The 19,050-nt window shown below is 42.4% G+C and overlaps 1 protein-coding gene across 2 annotated transcripts in view; it reads left to right on the forward strand.

Moving 5' to 3' along the window:
- Window positions 1–19,050, forward strand: part of NHS (NHS actin remodeling regulator) — a 363,220-nt gene that overhangs the window by 328,730 nt on the left and 15,440 nt on the right. The window lies entirely within an intron of this gene.

The following is a 19,050-nucleotide window of genomic DNA, read 5'->3' on the forward strand; positions in this document are numbered from 1 at the left end:
ATAATACACACAAAGAACGTAATTTTTTAAACAGTTGCACATTTCTAAACATGAGAAATAGCTAAGAAATACAAAAATACTCTGATCTAGCTACAGAAGTTCCCAGCATTTACTTACAGAGTGGGTGGGAAGGATGCAGCTTGTGTGTTGCAGCAAGGGACCAGAAGGAGGGTGATCTACAACTAGGGGAGGCTGTTTGTTCCAGCAGGGGTGCACGGGAGGTGCACTGAGGAGCTTGATCTCAGAGCTGTGGTGTGTACATTTATGTCCTTGCCCAGCTCAAGTCAGCTGCATGGACCTTTTGCGTGCACCTCCTTGCGAGTTTTGTGCTTGCGTTTCTCTGCTGAAGCAAATACAAAATTCACGTTAAGTTCAGATTCTTTTCTAAAGTGTCAGGCACATATTGAAACAGGTGTGCTTTTTTAAACCCTTATATCAAAGTTGCCTGCAAGGATAAACCAGAACTGAATGAGATTGCTTTTCAGGAAGGGGTGGATAGGAATAGAATAGAAACAATGGCGGTGATAAGGAAATTGTAAGGTCCGGGGAGAGTGACACTTCTCTGTGTATTTTTGGGGGTATGTGGGGGCTAGCGGGTTGTTTCAATTTTCCCCAGGAATTATTTATCGTACTACCTCACATATAAATAGCATCAAGCAGAATGTGAGGAATATCCAAGTGGCACAAACTAGTACCAGATAAACCTAATAACTTGTGATAACAAATGTATACCAACCATACTGAGGCTACTTGGGAGAAAGTCAAAAGATGTAGGTTTGCTTTGTTTTGACCCTAAATAATTATTGATAAATGGGTATAGTTTTAAATAGAATGATAAGACACAATCATGGATGAAAACAGTTGGCTATGCTGCCCAAAGAGGAAAAAGCCATATACTTGGGAACTTGAATTTGCAAGTCAAGATGTACCGAATGGATGAGTATCTGTTGTCTTCCCCTTTTAGACAATTCCTGTATTCCACCACTTGATTACAAAGCAAGTAAGACACTTTATACAGAATTTACCATCCACATATATGTGAGCCATCCTGCCTAGCGACTCCTTTGTCCCCTGCTCCTTTCCCATCCCTGTGGTATCACTGTATCACCGTCCTCCCATCGTTCATTGATTTACTCGAGTGGGCGCCAGTAACATCTTCATTCGTCCCAGCCCTGAGATTTTAGCAGCCTCGCCTTACTCATTTTTCCCAACGATTGGAGGCTCTTTTCAGGGTCAGGGGAATGAGACTGTTATTATTACTGTATTTGGCCTATTGAATACACCATGGGGAGCTTGCCAGGCTCTTCTGTGCAGAAGGGATACTCTTGGTAGCTTGCCGGTAGTGTTGCACGGATGCTTTGCAGCTGCACAGTCCAGGAATATGTTCGCTTATATGTGAGGCTTGGCCTGAGCATGTGGAAAGTGGCCTGGAGCGTGGCGGTGGTCGGGTAGTAGACGTCGGCTGCTGGGGCTGGGTCCCTTGGGGTGGGGAGGGCTCTCACCCGCCCCTCTCTAGGGCTCCCCTGGCACAGAGTCTGGTGGCACGGTTATGGGGGCCTCATTTTATTCTCCCTTCCAGGAGGAGAAGCAGCCGTGAGTTCTGGAGGGTGGCCGATGAGGAGATTATCTGGCACCGGCAGGAGGTGGCTTATGGGTGTGACCCCTGGGTCGCCGGAGATTGGGGGAAGCAGGCAGAGGATCTCTGCTCCCGGGTCCCATTGAGCCCAGAGTCCAAGATCACATAGTTCCGCATTACCTGGGTTCCGTGGGACTTTGCTCATGCATGAGGCTCTGCCCGAGCATGTGGAAAGCAGCCTGGAGCATGGCGGTGGCCGGATAGTGGAGGTCCCTGTGGTATTCTTTAGTAATTCTCTTCCTAAAGAATCATAGGCACATATTTCTTCCTAAGCAAGCAAGCTGGCAAGCAGTAAGTGAGACGAAGTGAGCTACGGGCAGATATGTGAACGAATAGGTTACGTCCTCAGGATGGCAGTAGCTCCATTCAATGAGGTCTGCACTGAGCTGACTTTGGCAGTGAAGCCATTCTGGCGCACTTAGAGATCTATAACTCCAGCTCACGTTGTACCACTGCCGTGGCACCTATGGTTCTAAGCCAGTGCAACCAGGCAGTGAAAGCAACAATGCATTTGATGCTTTCACCCTCTTCTGAAAGCTGACTGTGGCAGATTCTGAAAGCATTTGCCATAATCATTTGCCAAAAATGAAATCTTCTGGATGCTGAGGGCAATCTTTAAATCTCATAGGCAGGCTAAGTTAGGCACTTCCATAACATGATTTTTTTTCTATTTGGAAAGTGATGTGAAAAATTCCCCAAGCACGTTAACACTGAGACACAAACCATGTTGCGTAGGTGAGAATACGGAGATGTTTAGGCCTCCTTGTTCAAAAAGCCTGGAAACAGTCCTGCATACTATTAGAGTAGCTATTCTAGTGCTGAGGGAGCCCCCATGTGGAGCAAATGTGCAGTCATATAGCTATAACTGATACCGAGAAGAGCAGCCAATAGTTACTATGTGGAGAATTCTCCTTGTACAGAATCAAAGGCCAGAGGTTAAGTGATCTAGGTATGCCAACGACCTCAACAACTGGGATTGACATATTTTACCTTTCCAGAAGAAGCCCTCCTTGGGGAAGGAGACCAAGAGGCAGTTCTTCTGAGAAACATGTTGCATCGTCAAAAGCCTGTAGGGAGGAGATATCCAAGAAGCTCATATATGAGTGAAGGTGAATTAAAATTGCAGCCCGCCGACTCATCTTGTGCAATGAGAATCATATTTATCAGGCATAGCTTGGAGTATCTGATGGGGACTTTGAGGCATAATGAAAAGCAGGGAGACTGAAAGAGACACAAGAGACCGGAGACAGAAGCAGAAAGCAAAGAACATCTGGAAAGGGTTGCAGAGCATCCATAAGCCAGGTGGGAGAAAAGGCAACATGGTTACAGTCTCCCTCCAGGGAGAGTTTGGCATGACAGCGGCTTCTCAGTGCCTTCTGCATACTCTCCCTCTTCCTTGCGATGAGCAGATGAGTGGATGAGATGAAGTGATGTTCAGTGGTAGAACCAGGGGAGAGGGTGGTTCTAAACGGAGAAAGATATAGACCTGCTGTACCATGTGGTGATGCCCCATGTATCCTAAAGGCAGTTTTGTGTTGACAATTCATCTGGGGTTGTCCTATAGCATAAGTAACCCTGGGAGAAAGAGAATGAGGGGTATGACTGGGAGGGAATAATGTCAAGTTCCAGTTCTCTTCTCTATTGTTTTGAGGCCACACCTGGCTGTGCTCAAGACTTATTACTGGTTCTGCACTCAGGGCTCAGTCCTGGTGGGCTTTAGGAACCATATGAAGTGCCGGGGATCGAACCCAGGTCGGCTGCATGCAAGCCAAGCACCCTGCCCACTATACTACCTTTCTGACTCCCAAGTTCTAGTTCTTTAATAGTAAAGAGCAAGGAACAGTAAGACATTAGATGCTCATTTTCAACCCAACAGCCACTTTTCCCCAAACCTTCACCAGTTCCATGAATGATACGTGCAGCACCATTCCCATTTTGACTGACTTCCTTCGTGATCTTGAACATGGTGCTCTTCGGCTGTTGATTTGAGATACTCTCTTTGACCATCACACATAGCACCTGGAATAGCTCATCTCAGCAGATCCTGTCATCTTTATGCAAATTGTAGAGTTGGAAAGCAAAAATGCTTCTTTGCTTAGTCTGAGACTAAGGAGATTTGACAACTAGATGCAACATGGGGTCCTAGATTGAATCCTGGGCCAGAAAAGAAGACATTAGTAGGAAAACTGGGAAAATTCAAAGAAGTTTAAATAATGGTACTTGTTATTATTGATACCCTAGTTTCAATAAACGTACTATGGTTATGTAAAATGTTAGCATTACAGAAAACTGGGTCAAAAAGTTATCCAGGGACAGGGCTGGAGCAATAGCACAGCAGGTAGGGTGTTTGCCTTGCACACGGCCAACCCGGGTTCGATTCCCAGCATCTCATAGGGTCCCCTAGCACCACCAGGAGTAATTCGTGAGTGCAAAGCCAGGAGTAGCCCCTGCGCATCGCTGGGTGTGACTCAAAAAGCGAAAAAAAAAGTTATCCAGAGACTACTACTTTTGCAACTTTCCCCCATAATATTATTTCAAAATATAAAGTTTATATATATTCACTTAGGTATGGATATTTCACAGGTTCTGGACTTAACCTCCAGGATCTGTAATAGGTATATCATTCCAGGAAATGGAATGTTCAACTAAAAATTCTTAGTTCTAAATATGCTTATTTTAAATTGCAAAGTCTAAAAGACAGAAGATCTAAGATGGTGAGAAGATACCAAAGAATTTGACCATCTAGCCCTCAGCACGGCAGATTTCTAGATCATTCCTGGGGTCTTCTAAAGTTTGCTGTGTAAAGAAATTCTGAACTAAGCATTTCTAGTTGATGTGCGGTACCCATTTGCAGTGTTCAACGTCATCCCTGCTGAATGGATTACCACTTGAGCTGAAATATCTCCTATTGCTGCATTTAGCCTGTAATAGGTCCACGTGGACTCTTGAAGTCACTGCTTACATTATGTCTACATAGTTAGGCTCTGAAGTCATCCTCCATTATAATGTCTACATAGATAGGCTCAGAAGCCATCCTTCCTCAAAGATACTGAAGCATGCCAGTTCTCTCACTAAGTGTCCATCTCCAAGCAGAGGTAGAGTGTTGGATGGCTTCTACTGAATAAAGACAAGCGACATGAGACGGGACCCGATGGCAAATGTTCCAGATGAACACTGAAGTCTAACTCCTTATCATCAGGGCTCATTAGACAACTTATCCCAACATATTATCTTCAGAGTTACACATTCTTCGTGAGGCTTGATTTTTCAAAAATAGCCAGGAAACGGTCTTTCTCATTTGTTAGCCTAATAATGGTTTTCACATTTATCACACTGTGAATTCCAGAAATTTGAAAGCAGAAGACTGACAAATTATAATTTTCTTCTTACCAAGGTTGTACATTTAGGGGGATATCCCAACACCTTATTGAGAAGTAATGGAGGAAATCACACAAACTAGGACCCAAATCTTCTTGGTCATAGTCCAGCACTATCCATAATGCCCATATTTATTTTGGAATTTTCTAGCAGCTGCAAAAATCAGGTCATAATGAGAAAGCAGCCTCTGAGACAAACTAAACTAGCTTTGTTCTGGGACCACACCTGGCCATGCTCAGCATTTACTCCTGGTTCTGCGTTCAGGGATAACTCCTGGCAATGCTCATGGGACCATATGGGGTGCCAGGGATCCAACCCAGGTCAGATTCATGCAAGGCAAGCACCTCATCTGCTCTACTATCTCTCAAGCCTCCAAAGCTAAACTAGCATGCAGAATAATTGGAAGGCTAATAATGGAGTTCTGAGCTAAGAGAAAGTGTTATAGACTAACGCTGATAAGACACATACTTCAATACTCTTTAATCTGTCTTGAAATAATGACTTTCTCTCTGCTTCCCTCTCTCCCCATCTGCAGCTCTCTTCTCTTATCCAGGCTTTCTCCCTTCACTTTTGTCATAGGTTACTAGAGATCTTTTAATATTCTATTGACTTATATGAGTTGGGCCTAAGAAAAACTGACCAAGCCTTTTCTTTTCTATAAGAGAATTACATACCACAGAGTTCTAGTCAGATATAATTCACGTTTATGAAATGAACGTAGAGTTTTGCAGCTCTCTCATAAGTAGTCCATTGTCTTATTACTTGTCTCAAATTTTTTTCTTGTAGCCATATTATGTGTGTTGTTTCAGTTTAGATGTTTTACTTTCTCTCTCCTCATTGGTTTTTTCAGGCAGTTATGAGTCAATCCTTGGTATGAGACTCTTTGACATACAAACTCTTCCCTTATCCTAAGCCTTCAGTTCCTCCCTCTGACTAAATACAGCAACACAGATCCGTAGCCTGGCTCCCTAAGCCTGGCTCTGCAATCTGGTCCTGACTCATCTTTCCAAACGCCTTTGTAACAGGCCCTAGATCTTAGCCAATCCAAAGTACACATGCATCTCTAGAGAATATTCTGCACTCTTGAATTAATAACTTCATGTGAAATGCCCGCTCACTAATCCCTTCATTTTGGAAAGTAGCAAGAAAGCACCTACTATTACAATTTTTTATTAGTGAATCACTGTGAGGGTACAGTTACAGATTTACATATTTTCGTGCTTGTGTTTCCGTCATACAATGTTCAAGAACCCATCCCTCCACCAGTGCCCATTCTCCACTACCGATGAACCCAGTATCCCTTCCACTCCCCCAATCCCATCCTCCCACCCCACCTCACCTCTGTGGTAGGGCATTCCCTCTTGTTCTCTCTCTCCTTTTGGGTGTTGTGGTTTGCTTACTATTACCATTTTAATAGTACAAAAGGATACAAAAATGAATAAGACATAATCACAGCCACGCAGAGTGCACAGATATAGGAGGAATTATATGGTACTCAGTATGCACTGTTGCACTGTCGTCCCATTCATCGATTTGCTCGAGCGGGCACATGGTACTCTAATATAAAGGCGTGAATTCAAAATTGGTGTGCGGTATTAGAGTTGGGTAGCTGATAGGATTAAATTTCATGAGAAAGGTAGCATTTGGAAATCCTCTGAAGGATGGAGTGGAATTTTGATACGAAAACTTGGAAGAAGGGAATTGCATTCTGAGGAAATCACAAGATGAAGCGCACAGAGACAGGAGAAATGGAATGTGTTTACGTGAATGCAAATACTTTATTTGGCTGCACTGTTTAAGTAGGGCCAATTTTGAAGAATCTTGAATGTCAGACAAAAAGTTGGAATGTATTTCATAGGCATAAGAAATTACTGAAGGATTCTAGCACAAAAAGTGACATGATCAGAATAAGTAATGCTTGATGATGATGCCAGGTGGTGCATGTATAGGATTAATTGACTCAATTTCTAGAGGTTCCTTCTGAGTAGAGTAGGAGAGAGGAATCTAACATTAGTGTCAGGTATAAGATTGCAGGGGAAGTGATGCCTATCACGCTCCACATTTAGCTCACCTGTTTGGTCTTTGCAGCATGCAGATAAATTTCAGAGAGTAGTTTGGGACTTCAATTGTAGCTGTTGTCCCAATAGGGTATTTTTCTTGGAGCAAATTATTGTAGCATGCAGCCTGTGGGATTACACAATTATTGATTCTAGCACAAATACTTTTCCCTCCACAGTCATTTTCCAGGGTCACCAGAAGCACTTTCTTCCTGAGACTATGTCAGCTCTCCTTGCTCTTTGTCATAAGCTGCAGAGATCACTATTATCTTGATACCTCACAGCCTGACTGAACAGAGGAACTGAAATAGCAAGTACTTAGATGCCCCTGACATGAGTGTGGAGGGTGGAAAGGCTGGTGCCACATATTTTACCAGTTGGGGTTCAGTCAGGAAAGCAGAAAATACACCAGTTCTTTAAAAAGAGAGTCTTTAATAGATGAAAGTTCTTACAAGACTGACATGGCAAATGGGAAACTGGGGAGACCGTGACTGCAGAAAGCGGCTAACATTGCCAGGGCGGAACCTAACAGCTGGTGAGGAGCACACTCTGCCAAGTCCTGGTACCACAAAGCAGAATATGGAAGAAGAGCCTTGGAGCTGAGAGACTCTAACACAAGTGCTAATGAAAGCAATAGTCAGTGAGTCTGGCTTATATTAAAATTCTGATAAAAGAAAGAAAATTCCTTGTTGCATATTTTAGGTTTAGAATTCCTTCCTTTTTAAATCCAAGTCTGGCTGTGGGACAGCCAATGGAACTATTTTTCTATACACAACATTGAAGAACAGTCTCAGGTTTACATTAACCTGTCTGAGACATTCTCACTGTTCAGAATATATGCAAACAATGTAATACGGCTCACCATAAAAAGGAAAGAATTGCAGATACACACAACAACATGGGTGATCTTAGAGGCATTGTGCTGAGTGAAAGAAGCCAGTCACCAAAGGTAGGATTCCAAAAAAGTTGCTGAAGGTTCCATTTTTGGAAAGACAAACCAAAATGGTAGAGGACAGAATAGCAGCGACCAGGAGCTGGCTGGGAGTGGAGATAGTGGGTGGGGAATGCTGTGGCTATAGAAGGACAGTAAGAAGGACTTTGGGATGGAATGGAAATGTTCTGCATCCTCACTATGGTAGGGTTACCTGCATGTGACAATATTTACAGAGGGTTTTTTTTAATAAATAAAGAGAGAACCAATTGAAAAATGCAAAGGAGGAAAAAGGAAAGGCAGAATGTACATGGCTTATGTGTGAATAATATTTTACCCCTTAAAATGTGCTGTAAAGAAGTGTGCTGTGATAAGGTGTGTGTGTCAGTAGTGTGACTGTGTTAAGCTTCTGAACTTTTTAACTTTTATTTATTTCTTCTTCTTTTGTGTGTGTTGGAGGTTGTTCATTTTTTATTTGTTTTAGTTTCGGGGTCATGCCCAGCGATGCCCAGGGTTCACTCCTGGCTCTGCTCTCAGGAATTGTTTCTGGCAAGGCTCAGGAAGCCATATGCCATATGGGATGATGGGATCAAACCAGGTAGGATACATACAAAGGCTATCTTTCTCTGGACTATCTCTGTAGCCCTATAATGAAGTTATTTCTTTGTTTTGTTTTATTTTGTTTTCGGTCACACCCAATGATGCTCAGAGGTTACTCCTGGCACTGCACTTACGAATTATTCCTGGCAGAGCTTGAGGGACTATATGGGATACTGGGGATCAAATATGGGTCAGCTGTGTGCAAGGCAAGCACCCTACTCACTGTACTAAATCTCCAGCCTGTGTCTTAACTTCTGGTGATATTTTTTAAACATCATGGTTTAGGGGCTGGAGCAATAGCAGAGCGGTTAGGGAGTTTGCCTTGCACGCGGCCAACCCGGGTTTGATTCCCAGCATCCCATATGGTCCCCTAGCACCGCCAGGAGTAATTCCTGAGTGCATGAGCCAGGAGTAACCCCTGTGCATCACCGGGTGTGACCCAAAAAGCAAAAAAAAAAAGAAAAGAAAAAACATCATGGTTTGCCTAGTTGTTTGTGGCAATGTACCACAAAAAAGCCAATCGAAGGGGGCACTTTTGACCTCTATCCAGCAGGAGTCAGTCACAGAGAATGAGACAAACACACATGAACTGTCCAAGCTTTAGGGTCGCCTGGGCAGCCCCCAGTGAGTTCTCTGGTCAGCCATTTCTTCAATGCTGTATCACTCCCTGAGCGTGGATCCCAACACATGAGCTGTGGTTTTAGCTAACAGAGACATTAAGGACAGTTTGGAAGCACATCCAAATTCAGTGGGATGGGTACATGAAGAGCAGAGGCTGTCATATTTCCTATAGCCAATTAGTTGACACCCTTAAATTTTATCAATTTCTTGTTCCCTTTTTGCCTCTATTGCCCTATACATCTAAAAGACCCTAAACTGCTTCATTCTATTCTCGCCTGGACTGCTTTCTATGTTTCCTGCCCTCTTATATACTAAGACCTAAGCTGTTTGGGCCGGGGGACTCTCCAGATTTTGGAGTTTTTGTTAGGGGCACAATCTCCCACAGTTTTTACAATGAGTTTCCAAACACACCATGTTCCCTGTTCCAGTCCCACCACCCTGTGTGCCCATCTCTCCACTGCTTATCCCAGATTCCTTCCCACCCCACAAACTGATCTCTTGACAGTTATATTTTGAAGGTGAATTGTAGTTTGGATCCCAAGCTCATAGTAGTGTTATAGTAGTGTTGGTTCTAGTGGTTTAGATTTCTTTTTTATTTTTTTCATTTTGGGTCAGACCCAGCAATGCTCAGAGATTACTTCTGACTCCATACTCAGTAATTACTCCTAATAGTGCTTGGGGGATCATATGGGATGCTGGGGATCGAACCCAGGTCAGCTTCATGCAAGGCAAACGCCCCCTTCACTGTACTGTCACTTCGGCCAAAGTGGTTTCGATTTCTACAGATATTTTACCTTGACACTGTAGAGGGCCCATGGCTTGAACCCTCACCCCAGTGTTACTTCTAGGCCTCTTCTTGCTACCCTTCCATTTTTCTTTCCCTTGACATTGTCATTTCTGTAATCGAGTCACTGTTTCGGCCACCCCTGCTACGTATCATTCTCTAGATACGTTTCTACTATGCTTTTTGCCACATAGGGCCTGAGTTTCAAGGCTGACTTGATACACAGGGATCCCAGCCAAGGGCAGTGCAGGAGGGAGGAGGGAGAAGGGAAGAATTGTCGCCCGCTAGGGCTCCTGCTGCCAGCATCAGGACTTAGGTGAGGACATCTGTCTGTTGCAGCACTTCAGAGTCTCCTTTCCTGCACTTCAAAGCCTGCCTGCCTTTCCCCACTCATGTCTTTCATCTGGTGCTAGCAACCTTTGAAGATTGACAAACTGACTGGCCTTTGGCAATGACCCCACTAATTGGCAGTGCTGGCCACGGGGATGAATAAGCTTCTCATTGGCTTCAACATCACAGTGATCATGGGGCCAGGGGGGTTTTCCTTGTGTTCTTCTTGACAGTCCAGAGTAACGCCTGTGCTGAGACAACTGAGCAGCAGCTGAAAGGGGTCTCCATCCAAGCCTCTCTGGCACTCTCTTCCACCCGCAGGGGAACTTCTTTAACCACACTGCTTTGATATACAGTTGTGTTATGCTCTGCACATTTCAAACGCCTCCTGTTCATTAAGAGAACACAATTCAACAAAGTGCTGCTGAGTTTTAAAATTCCTAAAGTTGTTGTCCATTCCATCACCTTACAAAATTTCATTTAGGCCCAGCTAAGATGGACAGGAGGACTTCCTGGAGGTTACATACTCTCTTGCACTTTGCATTTTGGGGAGAAAGCACATCATCACCAAGGTCATTCAAACCCTGCTCCTAAGGGGCATATTTCATACCCAAGACATCTCTCTCCCAACAGGGTGGGACTCAGACATGAACATGCCTGCACAGTGTTGTGCCTGGCTTCTTTCTCTCTGTCTGCTTCTCTGAGGGTGCTGTTGCATGTAGCAAGTGAGTTGTTTGTTGCCATGTAGCAGTCTACTATATGAACACAGAAGCCCACCGTTGCCTTAGCCTTAGTAGATACTTGAGTTGCTTCTAGTGGTGGTACTTATTTTTTTAACTTTTACCAATAAAGTTGCTGTCAATATTTTTATGCAAGCTTTTTGGGGGACATATTTGTTTTCCTTACGTCTGTATACCTAACAGGTAAATTAATGAGTAGACAGATGTTTAAGTTTATTAGTTAATGCCAATTTCCAAAGTTACTACAGCATTCTGCATTCCCACCAGCGAGTTATGAAAATTCAAGTTGCTTCGCATGTGTGCAACATGTTGTTATTTACCCTTGTAATTTTAGCCCCTCTAGTGTATAGTACAACATCAGGGTTCCCATTTGAATTTTGAATTTTTCTTGATAAGAAATGATGTTGAGGTGTTTGAGCATTGTATGGCTGGGACTCAATCCTAGAAGCCCTGTGACTGTTCTCACGGTGACTCAATTAAAATAAATTGAAGGAAAAAAAAAGAAATGATGTTGAGCACCTTTGTACATGCTATTTGTCTTTTGGAAATGGAGGTGATGGCACTGTCAGGTGAGAAAGGTAACAATAACTTGGAAAAATAGGTGCATCATGATAAGGCTATTATTTTTGGAGTTTTACACTGGTCTATTTTGTAAATTAAAACTTGGAAGAAACTCTAATGCCTTTCAATAAGTGACTGGTTAAACAAACGGTGATCACCATTCCAAAAATATACTAATGATCAGCAATAAAAAGAGTGAACTATTGTTCTACACACATACTATATTATAGTCTGGAATGCTTAGGCCTCTGTGGGTTTTAAATAGATATTAAGGTGTTTAGAAGAGAAATCTAGAGAGCATCTGTTCCCAAAGATCTCCCTCCTAGCTTGCAACTGTTTTCCAGAGTTCTTCTCCAGAGATGTATTGCTTTGGGTTTATCACAGGATGTTCTCTGCATGTTGATGTTGAGTGCATCTGTGGGCTTTCTTCTAGTCTCCCAGCGGATGGGGGGAGCAGTGTGAGGAATCTGAAAAGTTGCAGTGCTACAGTAAGGCCCTGGAAGGGAGGAGCCTTGGCCTCCTGGGAGAGAGTAATGACAAAGATTATATAGGAAAGCGAAAATGCTTAAGACAAAGAAATCATAGGATATCCTAAAACGTTAACTTCCCTCATCACTTGGTTTACCCACAGTTGTACATTTTTATAATTGTTGGTGTTAAGGAGGGAAGAAAGGGAGAAACATGGTATTTTTCTGAGAGGGGTGGAGCCACGCTCAGTGTCTCTGAGCTGAGGAAGCACTCATCAAATGAAGTATGGCTTTATTTGTTTGCTTACTTATTTATTTTGTTTTAGAGGCCACACTCGGCAGTATTCAGGGCTTATTCCTGATCTGTGCACTCAGGGATACCTCCTGGCAGGGCTCAGGGGACTATATGGGGTGTCAGGGTCGGATGCATGCAAGGCAAATGCCCTACCCACTATACTGTCCCTCTAGGCTGAACACAGTATGGTTTTAAATGATGTGATTAAACATATTTGGAAGGTAAGAGCACAGTGCTAGTCAGTGGGAGACTTGATATTCTCATGAGACTCAAACTGGTATGGAGTTGTAGCAGCAAGAGAATATAACACTGCCAGAGTCTTTCCAGCCTTCTAGGAAGATCACAGCACTTCATATTTCCTTACAACACGTACACACACTCCAAAGAAGGAAAATATGAGGCATACAAGGTCTCCATCTCACAGGCAGGCATTAATATGTGTAGAAACTCAGGGATTTGAGCTAAAGACAGGCAAGCCCCACAGCAGAATGAGAATAATATCCCAAATGACCTCACCAGGAACTTAGTGTGGCTTGCAATGGATGTCTTCCCTCTAAGGTTTAATTCCTGTATTCAAATATACCACAACATCCACTCTCTAGTAAATATTTCTCTTGTTTAAGACAGCATGATAGTAATAAATCAGCTCTGAAAGTTGACTGCTATAAATGCCATGTGGTATCAGTTAGATCACAAACCAAAGCCAATTTTTCAAACATTTCCCACTGGAATACCCACAACGCTTTAACAGATGTCTTCTGGAAAGTTTTGAAGCGAAATAAGCCCCTATCAGCTATAAAATGTAACTGAAAAGAAAGTAAAATATGGAGTGGAAGAATAATTTTTTTTCTTTTGGCAGCAAGAGAATGATTAAAAAAATTGTGATATCTTTGGAGAAATGTTTGTTCACTGAGACAAAAGTGAAAACAATAACCTTACACACACACACACACGAACACACACCAACAAGATTGGGTGTTGAAAATTATTCCTTCATTATTCACCAAAGAAATGTCTTTGACTGTTCCTGAGTATGATATCTATTATTTCTTGCTCTGAAGACTTGTCATAAGTATAATTCTAGCTTTTGTTAGATCAGTTTTCATGGGAAGCTTTAGATAGATTTTGAGGATATGACTGATGGCACCAATGCAGACAGAAATAGGGTGGAAACATCAAAGAAACATCTTTTGTCAGAGGCAAGATGGTCATGACCAGTGGTGACTGATTCTACAATGAAGCAGCTTGTCTGTCTGATGCCTCTTAAAGTCGGTGGTAGAAGAGTCAGAATAGAAGCTTATAAATGGAAGGAGAAATTCCTGTCCTCTCCCTCTCTATCCTTCAAAATTTTTATTATGAGGAATTTCAAGAGTATAAGAAAGTTAAAAAGAGTTGTATAATGAGCATGCATAAATTCAGGGGGTGAAATAACTATTTATCTAATAATCTGTGTCAATTGAAGCTAACTTTCACCCTCATCTAAGTAAGTACTTTGAATAAATGAAATGGAAAGAATGAATGAACCATGTTATCTTCTGGCATGCTTAAATAATTCTGGGGAAGCCAAAGTTGTTCATTGTTCCCCCCTGTGAACCACTAATTTCAAAGGCAGAAGTTCTTATGCATCTGCTTCTTTCGTCTGATATTTTGGATGCTTCTTGCTCATGCTCTTTTGTCTCCTGCCTGCCTACTTACTTTGATTTTGTGCCGAAAAAATATTTATGTGGAAATAATTTGATATTCTTTAGAGAGGATTTTTGTTTGCTTATTCCAGGCACACGGGGATGCTAACAGTACAACAAATATTTATTAAGCATTACCAAGGCAGTAGGAATACAATTATGAACAAGAAATGGTTCCTACTCATACAAGCCTTACAATGAATAAGCAACAGAGGTTTTTTTTTAATAGCGCCTTGAAAGAATAATTGTGTTCATGCAAGTTTGATCAGCATGCAGCTTTTCCTAACCTAATCCATCTACACCCATTCAAGAGAGACATGCTGGGCCATGCAGAGATGTCCCGCAGTAGTGATTCTCTTGCCATTTTAAGTCTTCTATAATTTAGGGGGAAACACTACAAACTAATTATTGTATTCATCATATTAAAGTAAAAAATCCATCACAATTTTAGTTCCTTTGACCCAACACCCATAAGAGGATGCTATGGTGTTTTAGAACACTAGGCTAGAGCAGTTATTAATTCCTGGGAGAAATAAAACACCGCTAATTGGAATAATGTTTGGATTGGCACTTTTGACACCCAGCAGGGGTTAGCTACAGAGAAATAGACAAACCAGCACATAAGAAAACAAGCACACATGAATTGTCCAAGCTTTACAGTCACCTAGGCAGCCTTCAGTGATCTCACAGGTTGGCCATTTATTCAATACCCTATTGCTTGCTCCCCATCCCTGGCTCCCAACACGTGAGCCACTGTTTAAGTTAACAAAGACATTAAGGACAGTTAGGAAGCACATTCAAATTCAATGAGTACATGAAGAGCAGAGGGTGGAGCATTTCATATTATCAATCCATAGGCAACCTCTAAAGTATAAAATCATGATAATTTCCTGTCTTAATTTTGTCTATGCTACATTTTGTTTTGTTTGGGGACCATACCAGATGATGTTCAGAGGGGGCTGGAGCAATAGCACAGCAGGTAGGGCGTTTGCCTTGCATGCGGCAGATCTCGGTTCGATTCCCAGCTTCCCATATGGTACCCCCAGCACCGCCAGGAGTAATTCCTGAGTGCAGAGCCAGGAATAACTCCTGTGCATCGCCGGGTGTGACCAAAAAAGAAAAAAAAAAACAGATGATGTTCAGGGCTTTCTCCTGGCTCTGCACTCAGGAATTATTCGGAATTATGGGATGCCAGGAATCGAACCTAGATTGGCCGCATGCAAGCCCTATTCGCTGTGCTATCTCTCCAGCCCTTGACTATGTTAAAAGACCATAAACTGTTTTCTACTATTATTTCTTGGGAGCATATTTCTGGCCCTTTCTATCTATTCTTTCCTGGGTGTATTTTTTTCTTGCCCATCATATTCTAAAAGACCTAAGCTCTTCTGCCCTGAGGACTATCCTAACCTTGGAATTTTTTTTTTTGATAGGGGAACAATTTCCCACAGAATACTCTAAATTTAAAATGTTTAAAAGACCGAGCATCTGCAGGGACTGAGTGCTTGCATCTGGATGGGGGAAATCAAAGAACACAGTCTTACACACAATCTCAAGAATATCTGTCTTGAAAGAAGAAAAGTGTCTCCCATAGAGGCAGGCTGGTGGGGGTGGCATTAGGAGGGAAACGGGCATTGGTATGGGGTGTGTACACTGGTGAAGGATGGTGTTGAAACATTGTATGACTGAAAACCAACCATGAACAGCTTTGTAATTGTGTATTTCATGGTGATTCAATTTAAAAAAATGAAGAATATCTGCTCAGCCCTCACAAACAGGAAGGTGGAGCGACTATCTAAATAAGAGAGAGGCCAATTAAGAAGAAATGTTCCGTGGTGTTAACCCATGAGACCTTGGCTTATAATAACCCAAAATGAACCATCTGAGCTGACTCTCTGCACTTGCCTGCACTTGTCCTTCAAACGAAAATAAAACATCCCTTCTGACCTCTTATTTCTGGAAAAAATACTAAATAGTAGAACCAACTTAGGAGATTTCAGATAAACTAACAAGCTTAATTTATTAATATCAATATCAATGATGTGTTTTCTGTCCTGCAGTTTCCTGCTGTCATTTTCTGAAATCCTTTCAGGAGACACCCAAACCTTTGGTTGGTTTCTGGAAAGAAACTTTGTTTTGTTTGGTGGGGGTGGTGAGGATGATGAGGATACGCCCAGTGATATCAGGAGTTACTCCTGGCTCTGCATTCAGGAATCACTCCTTGCAGTGCTTGGGGGGTCTATATGGGATGCTGAGAATTGAACCCAGATTGCCCAGTGCAAGGCAAGTGCCCTACCCATTGTACTATCTCTCAGGCCTTAAAGAGACTTCTTTTTGTAGGTTTTGTTTGAATTCATGAGTTTTCTGTTGCACACATCCCAGTGTCTTGCTTGAGGCCTGCTCATTGACTGTGACTGATTCCTATGAGAGCCAAGGCAGTGTGGCCACTTAGATGACCTCTGTCAAAGTAACCATTTTCAAAAAGCTGAGGAACATGTAAAATCTTTGCCATAAATAAGACCTGTTATCAGAGACAGACATAGAAAGATTGCACTCATCTGTGGAATATAGAATAATAGACTAGGAGTCTAACACCCAAGAATAGTAGAAATAAGTACTAGGAGGTTGACTTCATGGCTTGGAGGCTGGTCTCTCATTCTGGGCAACTCAGAGAAGGGAACACCAAGTAAAATGTGGTCGGAGGTCATGCGGGGGAGGAGTGACGCGTGCCGAATGTAGACTAGAGACTGAACACAATGGCCACTCAACACCTTTATTGCAAACCACAACACCTAATCAGAGAGAGAGAGAACGAAAGGGAATACCCTGCCATAGTGGCAATTTGGGGTGGAAGGAGACGGACTGGGGAGACGGACTGGGGAGGGTGGGAGGGATGCTGGGTTTACTGGTGGTGGAGAATGGGCACTGGTGAAGGGAAGGGTTCTCGAACTTTGTATGGGGGAAACATGAGCACAAAAATGTATAAATCTGTAACTGTACCCTCACGGTGATTCACTAATTAAAAATTTAAAAAAATTATAAAAAAATAAGACCTGTTATCAAAGTCTGTTGTACCTAAGGAGATGACATTTGCTTTATTTAAATTTAAGAAGCAACTGTGTCCATGAAAACTTAGAAACCTGGGGCTGGAGCAATAGCACAGCAGGTAGGGCATTTGCCTTGTACGTGGTGGACCTGGGTTCCATTCCTGGCATCCCCAAGCACAGGAGTAATTCCTGAGTCCATGAGCCAGGGGTTACTGGTGTGTGACCCAAAAAGCAAAATGAAAGAAAGAAAATTTAGAACCCTGCACCCTGAGGATATGGCTCAGTGGCACACCTACTTTACAGCTTCGAGAACTTCGGGTTCCATCCCTCGCACCACCCCCACCCCCATCACTGACTGTGATCCCAAAGGCACTGCCCGTTAGGTCCTGTGCTACAACTGTTTCATCTCCTGTGTGCAGTACCCAAATGCACAACTCCCAGACATTGCGACAACAACCATGGAGAGATAGGGAAAAAGCAATTTATAAACAGAGACTTGAGCCTTCGGCACACGCAGCCCTCCCCCAAACACGTCTGTCATAAGTTTAAGAATAACTTGATTCAGCATATGTCAATACTGAGCCTCTCATAGAATCAAGCTCTGCTTGTAGTTCCTTCTGATTTTCGTTATTTGCGCTACGATGGTAAGTGCCCTTAGATTCCATGAAGTCAACTTCCTCTTGCAGTCTTGAACATGAATTCAACTTTAAGTGTCCTGTCACAGAGATGGTGTGATTCAAGTGCACAAATCATTTGTGAACTCTTAACCAGTAAGGGAAGCATTTTGCTGGTATCATGGGTGACTGAGAGTGGGTAATTAAAAAATGTCTCATGACCTCTAGGAATTCCTAACCTAAAAGATGAAAAAACACATTTATGGTGGTAATTCATGATATATTCAAGCGGTACTATATGGAAAGGGCTAAAAGAGAGCCCTACTTCACTCTAAGGCTTGGCACTGTTTAAGTTTCAGTGTCCTTTGTAGAGAATACAAAGGGATTCTGACAATTATTATTTTTCAGGCACAACTGGCTACATAATTTGTGGGGCCCAGTGCAAAATGAAAATTCAGGCTCCCTACTCAGATCAAGAATTTCAAAACAATGATGGCATTAAACCATATGAAGTTCTTTGGAGTGGGGGAACTTGTGTGACGACACAGACCATATACTGTCCCAAACTGGCCCTGTCTTCAAATATAAACTATGAATATGAAGAAAAGGCAAATTTTGAGCAATTCAGAAGGAGAAATTATATATAGAAAATTTCCTTCTAAGTCCTCTACTGGAAAATAAAACCACTATAAAGACAATTTAGAAAATGGGATTGGGGGTGTATAAGATAGAAATGTTACAGTGTGTATTGACAGTTTCACAGATTATTTCATAAGAGGTAAGTATAATACTTGTAGCAATTGTAGGGTTAGTAGCTGACATTAATGTATAGAGTTTACTGGTGCCAGAATTTTTCTCTTAGGTATATTTACTCATTTAACCCTTAAAATAGCCTTGATGGGTATATACTATTATTTCCCTATTTTACTGAACTCAGTCTAGCTTCAGACTAGACTGTGCTCTAAACCACTATTTATGCTGCCTCTCATATAATAAAGATGCTATAGAACCAAGAACAAGGAAGGAACAAAGGAGTTAGCTCAATGTTTTCATTCCTAAGTATAATCGATTTGGCTAAAGCAGAGTTTACTGTGTGTTATGAGCATGCCGTTAATGTTTTCTTTCTTTCTTTTGCATTTCATGTTTATAGTTTAACAGCACCCGTTCGCCCTCTCCCACTGAGTGTTGCCACATGACCCCATGGAGTAGAAAGGTACTGGCTCTGAGAACGCACCTTCACGGCACTGTCCCACTCTCCAGACACTTTCACTTTCTTCTAACTACACTTTCTCCTTTCCTCTAACTTTATG

Source organism: Sorex araneus, chromosome X, assembly GCF_027595985.1.
Source record: "Sorex araneus isolate mSorAra2 chromosome X, mSorAra2.pri, whole genome shotgun sequence".
Lineage (NCBI taxonomy): Eukaryota > Metazoa > Chordata > Mammalia > Eulipotyphla > Soricidae > Sorex > Sorex araneus.